Here is a 10,596-nt window from a genome sequence, read left to right on the forward strand (position 1 = left end):
ATGTCCATCTTCATACTCTTTGGTAAAAAGTACCACCCTAACACATCACAGCAACACATTTTATCGTCCTACATAACAGCAGCATCCTAATGCATTTCGGAAATTGACTTTTTTCTACTTCTTTCTGTGCTAGAATGGGAGGTAGAGAGATGACAGAAGTTGTTGGCTTTCCACAGAGCAAGGCATTAAGTGAACCACACTGCCCCAGAGGAAAGGAGATTGAACCCAGGGGCAGAATTCTTCTGAAGAGGAGTATCTGTAAACATGTGGCAGAACGAGGAGGGAAGTTCCTGTTTTATGCATGCCAGTCTCCTCCTGGGAGGAGGATCCCTCATACTCTGAGAAGTCACATGAAGGTATAGAAATTATCTCTCCAATTCATATCTTCTTTGGCCTGAGCACTAGTACAGCCTCTTAGCTTGTGGTGAAAATGGGAAGTAGATACTCACAGCAGCTTGATTCTTCATTATGGTCCAGCTGAACAGGTGTCCATACCATAACCATTTTTAGTTATGAAAGAATTTCTGATGTTTCAGAAGCAGCAAACCCCAGCTGGAAGGCTTAGAACCCCATTAACCATCCTCATGTCCAGTAAAAGGTCTATATTTACTCATACACGTACCATTTTGCCACTGACTAGCACACCACGAATGGCAGGTCAGGGACACACATTGCTCAAACACTATGACTGTGCTGTTGTGTAGTTTCACAACTGGTACCCTAAACCACTATGAGATCTATTGTGGCTGGTTAATGTCTTGAATCATCAGCAACTGCTGCTGAGGAAAACATAGAAGAAAAAGTCAAAGCAGTAAATCATGATGCAAATATTTGGCTGTTATGAATTCTGACAATTCATTCAAAAGAATAATTTTAGCAGGAATACCTCTCAGTCTAGGTTCTTAACAGGTCAAAAGCTACTGAAATATCCAAGAGCCACACAAACTTTCCTTCCTTAGCAAACGCTGTATGACATGTGACATTAAAGCACCCACGGACAAGGGCCAGCTCCCATTGAATTTGAGAGAAAATCTCTCAGTTTCAATGGTAACAGAATTAGACCTTTCTATAAAATACCAGAAATCAAAATTTGCATCAGAAATCCTCAGCCCCGTGAATTCTGCAAAACATGCCTCTGGTCTACACATTTTGCTACAGTAAACTCATTATTAGTGAAGGTAGATACACTTTTTTCACTTAACAGACAAATTAATATTCACAGGATGAAAATACTGCATTGCTGGCTCCACACACCTTGCAAACCATGGCGTAGTGGTTTTAAAAAGCGCTGTTTTAAAGATTGCCACGTATTTAATATACCCTAACTTCTTGTCCTTTCTGGTCTATCAGATGAAAGCATCTGGTGGCTCTGAAACTACTGCTCCAAGTATCTCTATTAAGGCCATCAATTTTGTTAATTGAGATGCAGCTTCTTGAAGGGGAATGAAAAGTAGGTGTCATTTTGCAGATGTTATGCTCCTCTGAAATGAAATTTCCCAAGAGAGCACTGATGCTTCCTTTATCATTTCATAATTTCTTTTATTTGTTCTACATGAGGCAGCAAAATGAGTCAGAGTTTCATAAGATGCAAAAAAAAAAAAAAAAAAAAACCCAAACAAAAAAACCCCAAACCATCCAGAGAGAAATCTCAACAGCACACTTAATAGCCAACTTCTCACAATCAGGTTGTTTGATAACAACAAGCATGTTCTCACTGGACTCCAGCACCAGAAATCTGTGCTTTTAGCTCACCTGTTCAAACTCACCATAAAAATTACCAGAAATCTGTCAGGTGATCCTGTTAAACTGCACATAAGAGCAAGGTGGGCATGTTGACCACCCAAAACAACATCCCTCACTAGGAAAATGGACACAGGTCTCCACAGTGATGTCCCAAACAACAACTGCATACTCTCAACACTAGACCACATGGTCAGTGCCATGGTCAGCTCCTCTTTTCTACTCTCTGGTCTTATTCCAGGGTCAGTATTACGTAGTAAAGGCACGTGCACCCCGTGAGATAAGGAGGCTCAGTGTTTCAGGATCTTGTCATCTACAGGCAGAGGTCTTTGCACACCTTTACAGCAGCATTAAGTGTTTTCAGTACTACAGAAACTTGTGTATCTTTAGCTTTGGTTTTCTTTTCAAAGAATGGTATTCAAGCATATCTTAGCACTGGAATTAAGAAAAAGAGAGCCACAACACTGTTAGTGATAAGACTGATGAGACCTACAAAATCTTAATGACTAAAACCATAAAAAAACCCAGGGTTTGTGTCTTACCAGCTTTTGCTTCCTGATGCTTTAGAAAAATCATTGCTTCCACTCAGAAATTAAAGGCCACCTTGCCTCCACAAGAGCTGGAATTGGATGACCTATTTGCCAGGCATCATTTATTCACAGCTTTCCAGGCAAAACAGAAGACTTTGATTTTTCTATCACGTCACACCCAGGATGTAAACACAATACATCTTTACAGGAAAGGTCAGCACAGCATGTGCTTGATAACAAAAACAAATAAATCACTCCACTTTAGTGAGAGTCAAGAGCAATGTCAATGCTGAACCTGAAGCATTAACCTTAACCATAATTAATAACCTGCCCCATAGAAATGCAAACCAGATAATTATTAATGCAGCTTTAAGTCTAATACGGGAATTTTGTCATTCCAATGCTAAGATATCAGGGAAATAGCTCAAAAGAAAGTATTTTCTACATCACCTGGAATACATTCTTTATTGTAATGTGCAGTTATTAGCTGCACTGTCTCTCTGTTCACAAATACCTTAGGTGGTATTTACTGGTAGAACTCAGAGGTAGGAATGCAAAGGACTAGTGCATCAAGTGAAGCGCAACAAAATAAGAGGCTATTGGGACAAATTCATAATTCAGTATGAAATATATCTGCATACCAGAGTACCCTATTTTACCATCCTCAGTCTCCTTACAGTTCCTCAAACTGTCTCCCAAATTTTGGAGACCAATTCTTAAAGAAATACATTTCTTCTTTTCTCTTTCTACAAGCTGTAAGAGACTTGGGTATTGAATTATTTGTCTAGTGAATCACTTGAAAATAGTTGGGTTCGCAACCTTCTCTGGAAGCACAGAGGTTTTTGGCATCCTCAGACAATTTGAACTAGTCCAATAAGTATGAACTCTAAAGGTAAGACCCAGCCAGCTCTGCCCCGTGTTAGTACTGACTCCCAGTAGTGAGCTGAGAAAGCTCTGTGCCTGCAGTGATGCTTAACTAACTAACTTTTACTGAACTGTCTCTGTTTCAGATAAGGGCTGAATAAAAATTACTTGGCATCTTCCCTAAATGAAATCCCAACCTTCCTGCCTCTCAACTAAGCCTCTCCATCCTCAAGCCAGGATTCTACCTTCATAACTATTACATCTTCCTACAAGCTTACTTGTCCTCAAAGTAGGGCTCAAACTAATGGTTTTAATGAAAATTTAGGGTGTGCAAAGACAGAAAGTGCTGAGTCTACAAATCTATAGGAAAACCATGACAATATTAAATGTCAAGCTAGACTTTCTGAACATGTACTTGGCCTCTGTTTATGCCTATAGCTGCAAATTGATAACTATATTCTTAAATAACACATACAAGCTATGTATTAACAGAAAACTGCCCAGAAATGTTTGTTGTGAACTGGATCATGTTCAGCCCATGTGTTAAATCCCAGAGCTGGGCTATGTCAACTATCCCCATGGCTGGTTATCCCAAAGAGCTCCTGAAGAAACATACACCAGTCTGTCTGAAAAACCTGTCAGAAATAACTTGATCATTCAGCTTCACTGTCTGGGAGAAAACAATTAGCACAGTTACTAAAGCTGCAGAGACATAATAGTTTATATCCAAGGGGCAATCAAAACCAGCCCAGTGTGACAATGGTTTAGATTTTAGATTTGGAACAATCAATAGGCAGAATCAAAAAACCAAAACGTCGGATCAGTTGTTCTCTCCTTTGAAGCGAGGCATTAGTTGGAATGGATCTGGGCTGTTCCTGCAGAGATAGTTTTGTAGCATAAACCTAACAACCTCACTTTCCTGAGTATCCTGCCTGATTGGAAATAATGGGGTTGAGATAAGATTTAATGGTACATTGTGTCTCTTCTTGTCTTGGGAAAAACAGCCCCTTAGACATAAGATAATTATCAAACACACATTTCAGGATGAAATGGTAAACAGCAGAGAAACCCCACCTGTAGCCTCCAAAATACTCTGCACATTTTATTGCTTGTATTTGGCTTAGTGGTCATCCAGTAGCTGAAGTACACTTTGGGACTGCCTCTGAAAAGGTGCCTGCTAGATGCAGTCCCCCCGAATGCAAACACTCCTCGGCTTGCAGAAAAAAGTTCCCTCCCACTGGTCTAGACTGTTTTCCTGTGTCCAGCTTCCTTTAGAGTATCTATCAGGGACAACATTTGGCATCACCTTTATTTAGCATTGGAGTCTCCTAGGGACTGAGCTCTATTGAACCAACAATGTGCTGCAGCTTAATAAATATCAAGAATTCCCTGCAGTTTAGCGTGAGATTCCACAGACAACCAAAGAAACCTGGATGCCAGCTAAGGGGAAACAGTGTCTCCTACTCAGAGTCATTTTAAAGCTTGTACTTTTTGTTTATTGCCTGGATTCTTTTCTCCATCGCAAGCCCATGCACAAGATCGGTAAAATGAAGAATGTTTAAAGTAGGACATGAAGTAGGCTTAAAGATGGTCAAATAGATATACGGGATACCTAATAATACCCAGAGAAAATGAACTGTTGCCAAACACAGATTAAATTTCACGTGATTATAACACATATTGAAGCTTCCCTGCTTCATCATGTCCTTTGTTCAACTCCAGATTAAGACACCTATGACTGTCTACATGACTCCTCATCTTAGAGCCAATGCAGACCTCTTCAGTGCAACCTGTGGAGTCAGGAGAGCAATTAAGAAAATCCTGGTCAAAACCATTCACTCAGCATAACTGGCTAGTGCCATCTGTGATACATCCACAAACAGCAAACACAACTGGTCCTAAGGGACCTGCCAGCTTTGTTGAACAGCATTTAGAAGTCGGGGGGACACACCAGGGCCTCACAAGTAGCAATGGATGCCAATATTAAGACAACTGACTCACAAGCCTCACGGCAGCCGCTCAACTCAGTTGGTGGGACTGTGCCAGGAGCCATGAGGGACCCCAGCACAGGCCATGCTCTCACTGATGGGTGCCATCCTGTAGGGTCTGGGCCAAATGGGTAGAGCCAGGGACTGGTAAGAGGCTTCACTAACATCCCTCAGCCTAGTGAGGGTTTGAACCAGGTCCAGGGTCTGTCTGGGAGATCCAGATGGGAGCAGCAGAGATGCCGCTGAAGCACAGGTCCCCTAGGCATGGGAACCAGCCTATGACATGGCTTAGGGAAGGACTACATGCCCAGGGCTCAGCTAAAATGGGACTCTTGGGCCCATGTTCAGGGTTAGGGGTCCCAGATGGGGCTCATCAGAGCCATTAAGGCCCACAGATGATGGGACTGATGGTTTTCTGTCTTGGCCTTTCAGACCACACAGTTCAGCACAAGCATCTGGGAAGACCCAACTCAAACACAGACACCCACACTCAGGTGTTGCAGTCTGGAACAGGATCACTCTCCAGGGGCAGAGCTCAGCTGCCAAAGCAGATGCATCTGTTGCTGCTAGAGATGCCATGAGGTGCTCAAGAGGATCACAGAGCCAGCAGGTATGATACAGGACTGTGGCCAAAGCCATGTGCCTCTGTCTGGAGCAACAGCTGAGGGCCAGGTGGGACACCCTGAGGCACATCTGGTGCCTATGTGTAGGTGGTCAATCTCATCTTGGGTGAATAAATTTTAAGAAATCAGTGGTACATCTGTCGCAAAGAGAGCACTTCAATAAATGTTAATCGTCTCACAGAACAACTTTAAGACAATATCATGCCACAGCTGTAAGGCAGCAAAGCATGCTTGTGTGAAATGAAGATCTGGCCAGGATAAACCTTTTCAGGACCCATAACTATACACCTGAGAAGCAGCTCTTACTGCGAGGCACATGATAACTAAAGCTGTCCACAGAAGTAGGTTCTGCTCACTCAACAACAGCAAGAAAAGGCTCTTCATTTCCACCCAATTCTATAAATTAGCAACAACAACACTTGACATTTTGCTTATTCTGACAACGTCTGTAGTAGCAACTGCTATATCTCTGTGTGTACATACACAATACATAATGTTAATGGTTTTAAACACTAACATGTATTTTAACTGCAGCCTGTAAAACAAAAGACGTCTCTTAACTAAATATGGAAAAATATTGAGAGGTAAATACATGAACAGACATGAAATAGAACATGGATCTCTTACAAAAGTGAAGCAAGCACTGTGAGTCTTTAAAATATACTTGGGGATAAGGGAATTGCTACTTTACTTCCTGTCAAAAAAAGAAAGGGTAAGATGCAGCTGTTTGAAAAACAGAATAGATGAAATTTCAGGTAAATCTCTGATGGACTTGATTATATTCTCACAGTTGAGAGAAATATGCAGGAATTGTCTCTTTTTTTTTTTTTTTCCCCTCTCTGAACAGGGTCAATTAAGAGGCTGAGCACATCCACAATTAGCTATGCAGAGAGAAATGGTTAAGCCTCGAGAAATTCTTTGCAATACACTGAAAATCTGGGTCATATATGAGTTTATACATGTTCTGCTTGTTCCACAAGTTTTAATTTAGGGTGACAAGTTTCAGTTTACAGCTTAAGTGAAAGGTGAATAACAGCTGTATTCACTGTTAAAAATCTCAGTGTTTTTCCTGTTGATTTGAGCTGCAGCAGCTTACTGCTTCTGATAGGGAAAATCCTGAGGCTCTGCAAAGCCACTGTGCTCTGTTCTTTCCAGACATGGGATGACTCAGTTTCTCCATGGTGATTCACGTGGGTGACAGAGCTCTGGGTTGTCAAGTCCACGAGGGGCTCTTACCGAGCTGCATTCAGAAAGAGATGGGAAGGGACCACTGGGGAGTCTAAATGAGGTTTTCCTACAGATAGATCTGCAGGACACATCCTTACACATAGCCTTCTGCTGAGTTTGGTACATACCCACCCATCCAATCTGCTATTCAGGCAAGGAATAGCATGTTAAGATTTCAGTTTTTCAATTATCTGTTCCCTGGGTAATGAGCACTGTGCTTTCTCTTTCCTTTCCCTGAGCTGGGAGTCCTCATTTATTACCTTTGGAGAGTTATTAATAAAAAGATCATTCTATACTTAAGACCAGTTGACCTCCCATGTGTTGCAGGCTCAATAAGGTAGGGTGACGAGAAAACCAGACCATTTTCACAGCTTTCAGCTTACCAGGATCCCCAGAGCCCACATGGCACCAGCTGCTACAAACAACTTAAGAAGAGATACAGAACCGAAGTGGCAGTCTTCCTCAAAACCAAATGTAAGCAGGTGAGATGGTCAAGGAACTGCCAAATCACTGCTAAGTGAGACTGCAAGAAGCAAAGTCAAGTCTGGATCTTCTCTCAAACTGCTTCTGCCACAGAAAGGCCTGGTTAGGTCAGCAACCCCCACAGAGACAAATAATCCTGGAGGGAACTGCGAAAGATGGGACAGCCTCTCAGAGGAGTGGTTCTACTTGCAAGCCACCTGAATGACCCACATCAACATTTCAGTTCAATCACCTAGAATGCCTTTTTATTCTTCAATACCTATCATTTAATTTTTCTTTTTCTAAAGGCTCTAGAGTTGCAGAGATCATCTGGAAAGCAGGACTGGAATCTAAACCAAGAGATAGGTGCCTGAGTTCCCAGATGACAGCAGTTCTGCAAGATAATTAGTCAGTAAGAGTGATAATTCAGATGCACATTGTAATGCTTCATGTCTTTACATTGCTAGTTAGTTGGAGATCAAAGCATGAACAAAACTAAGAATATTTCAGCAATTTATATGCTTCTTATCGGTGAACATGGCAGAAACGGTGTTTTTGCAGCATTTGTTTGCAGCTCAACAGAACTCTTTGAGAGTGAACCCAGCAGAGCACAGCACACACATGTGATTAGTTTAATAGATGTGCAAATGGTTTCTCATCTTGTGTGCCAGTGGACCTAGCCTAATCTGCATGCGCTACTCCAGAGAGCTGTAGTAGTTCCCTCTGCACTCTCTCCTCCCTACTCAATTCCTCCCTTGGCCCCAAGTCACATTTGCATCCAGATTTAGCATCATGCAGATCCTGCAAAGTCCTTGACTATTTATTACTGCTTCTCTGTACATCAAAGAAGGAGGAAATAAAAATGAAGAAATGCTAAGATCCTCCTTAGCCCTTAGTAAGATTTTCAGCTGAAAATCACCATTACTGAATATTCTTGGTAAAGGACAGAAAAAACAAACACTTGAGATATAATTTTGCTTAAAAAGATTTTTTTTTCTCTTTCATCTCTCTTTTTAAATTTCACTCAGAATTTTTAGCTAAAAAAATATCGCATACAACTCTGTTTCTTCATGAGGATGCTCCAGCTGCTCTTTCTGCACCCGATAAGAACCTCATAGGTGCACCTTATTTCTAGTAACACAGTTACTAGCTGTGCAAACAGCTGGGATATTGACAGCAAAGATAAGCAGTAACATAAGGATAATCAAGGAGAAAGAAAGGCTCTATCGATATCCCAGCATACCTGGAAAACAGGAAGGCAAAGAAAAAGGAAAATGTAACAACTCTGCAGAGTTTCAAAGCTTCTGAGTGCTTCTTCAGGCTTATTAAATCCCCCTGTCTTCCTGACTTCAAGAAATTTGAGGGAGGAACCACCCTCCTCGGAGAAACAGATTCTTTTCCTTTCCATCATTGTCATCTTTGGGGAAGAGTGAAGATGTACGCAGCCCAGTGGCTCCCAAAACCTCCCTCCCTTCTACACTGAGAGAGGAACTAAAGGCTAAGTGACTCTAAGATACAAAAGAGTCAATAAGCATCCCAGGATGCAGCATTTATGCTCAGTTGGAAAGGACAGAAGTGCATGTGGACTATGTAGGACTGATTCAGGGCAGAAATTGCAAACGCTGACATGAGGCAATTTTTGCATCGTGTAAAACGTGTGGGAGTAGTTCTCTCACCCTCCAGTGCTTTTCTGTATGAGTTCAGAATGATAGCTCACAAAGACGACAGATACCTCAGTTCCTACTTACATAATAAGACTATTTTCTGGTGGTGTTAATGCAGCTCACGGTAGGCATTAATTTATACTAGAAAGCTACTATATAATTAATCATAATTAATCACTTTGGAGCCAAAAAGTCTCTCCAAAAAAAGCAAGGACTAATTGAGGTCAGAATTCAGGATTGCATTGGGAGTAGATTATAAACACTTCAGAGCACCTTCGTTTTCACATCTTGTGTTTACAACACTAACAGGAACTGATCCCTGTTCCCCAGTAGTGCTCCATCAGCCCCTGCACAGCTGCCTGAAACTATTCATCTCTTCACTTTGTATAAAACCAGTGGTGTTATAAACCACCAATGAAAACAATCCACGAAATGAAACCAAGGAAATACATCTCTTTTTTGCAAGAAGGCAACTACAAATCTATATTTAGTGAGGGTTGGGTTCTGTTCTCAATTATGCTGGTGAAAATGTGCCATCCCTCCCCTGATTCCAAGTGGTTCTAGCATGACAGTGTTATAGATGATTACAACATGTCATCTTATTATCAGCACATTTCTCTGCATGCACGAATCCAACTTGCTGTTTGAAAACAGAACAAAATCTTATACCTCCCCTCCCAAAAAAAAATCTTTTTACCTGTTACCCTGTAACATGTTCTTCAGAATCAGCAGGTTCAAATACACAAGACACAATTAAAGAAACTGAAACAGGAACTGACCTCTTGCCGCTTGAAATTTTGAACGTATTCTTCAAACTGTTCATCTTTTGTTTCATCTGCTTTTCCTAGTTTCTGAAGCACCTATATTGAAAAATAAAAAGAAGTAACTTAACATTTAGGTCACAAAACAAAAACGCTGCTACTTGCAACGCTTCTGTTCTTGCAGTTAGGCTTAAAGAGCATTTTCTCTTGGTGAGTGTTGCACGCGCTCCTGTTTCTGAAGTTCACATGGGAAACCATTTTGCCAAAATAAAAAAAGGATAAAAGCAGCAGGATGGTGTGTGTATGTGTGTGTGTGTGGAAATACACTTCAAAGCATGGAGTCCTTGAGGGTTATGTGATTTTTTTAATGAAGCAACTTTTCTTTTAGCAAAGAATCTCAAGGTTTCAAAGCAAGGAAGAAGGAGAGAAATTTGCTGGCGCTGCAAGTTGGTCTCCTGTTCAGGCAGAGAAAGAAAAAACAACCCCTCAAATTTCATTAGATTTTTCTGTTTATGACTCATTACATTGAATGGTATTAACATTATCTTTATCTGCATGATTTTCAATACAATAGTCATAGAAAATAAAGAACTGTAAGGCTGTGAGAGAAATTGTTACAGCTGATGCTTATTTAAAACTTTTATTGGTGTTCATCTTTTGCTCCCCTCATTAATTCAGCAGTGGATTGTCATCCACCAGATAATAAACATACTGCAAGATGTCAGCAATAAGGGTTA

General features: G+C 41.1%; 1 protein-coding gene across 1 annotated transcript in view; it reads right to left on the reverse strand.

Annotated features, from left to right (window-relative positions):
• LOC104530202 (amphiphysin) overlaps positions 1–9,952 on the reverse strand; it is a 65,823-nt gene extending 55,871 nt beyond the window's left edge. Inside the window, exon 1 of the mRNA XM_029086696.1 lies at positions 9,878–9,952. The gene's annotated coding sequence lies outside the window, so the exon portion shown is untranslated. The remainder of the gene's footprint in view (positions 1–9,877) is intronic.
• Between the last annotated feature and the right edge of the window lie 644 nt (positions 9,953–10,596).

Source organism: Antrostomus carolinensis, unplaced genomic scaffold, assembly GCF_000700745.2.
Source record: "Antrostomus carolinensis isolate BGI_N321 unplaced genomic scaffold, ASM70074v2 scaffold21540, whole genome shotgun sequence".
In the NCBI taxonomy this organism is placed as follows: Eukaryota; Metazoa; Chordata; class Aves; order Caprimulgiformes; family Caprimulgidae; genus Antrostomus; species Antrostomus carolinensis.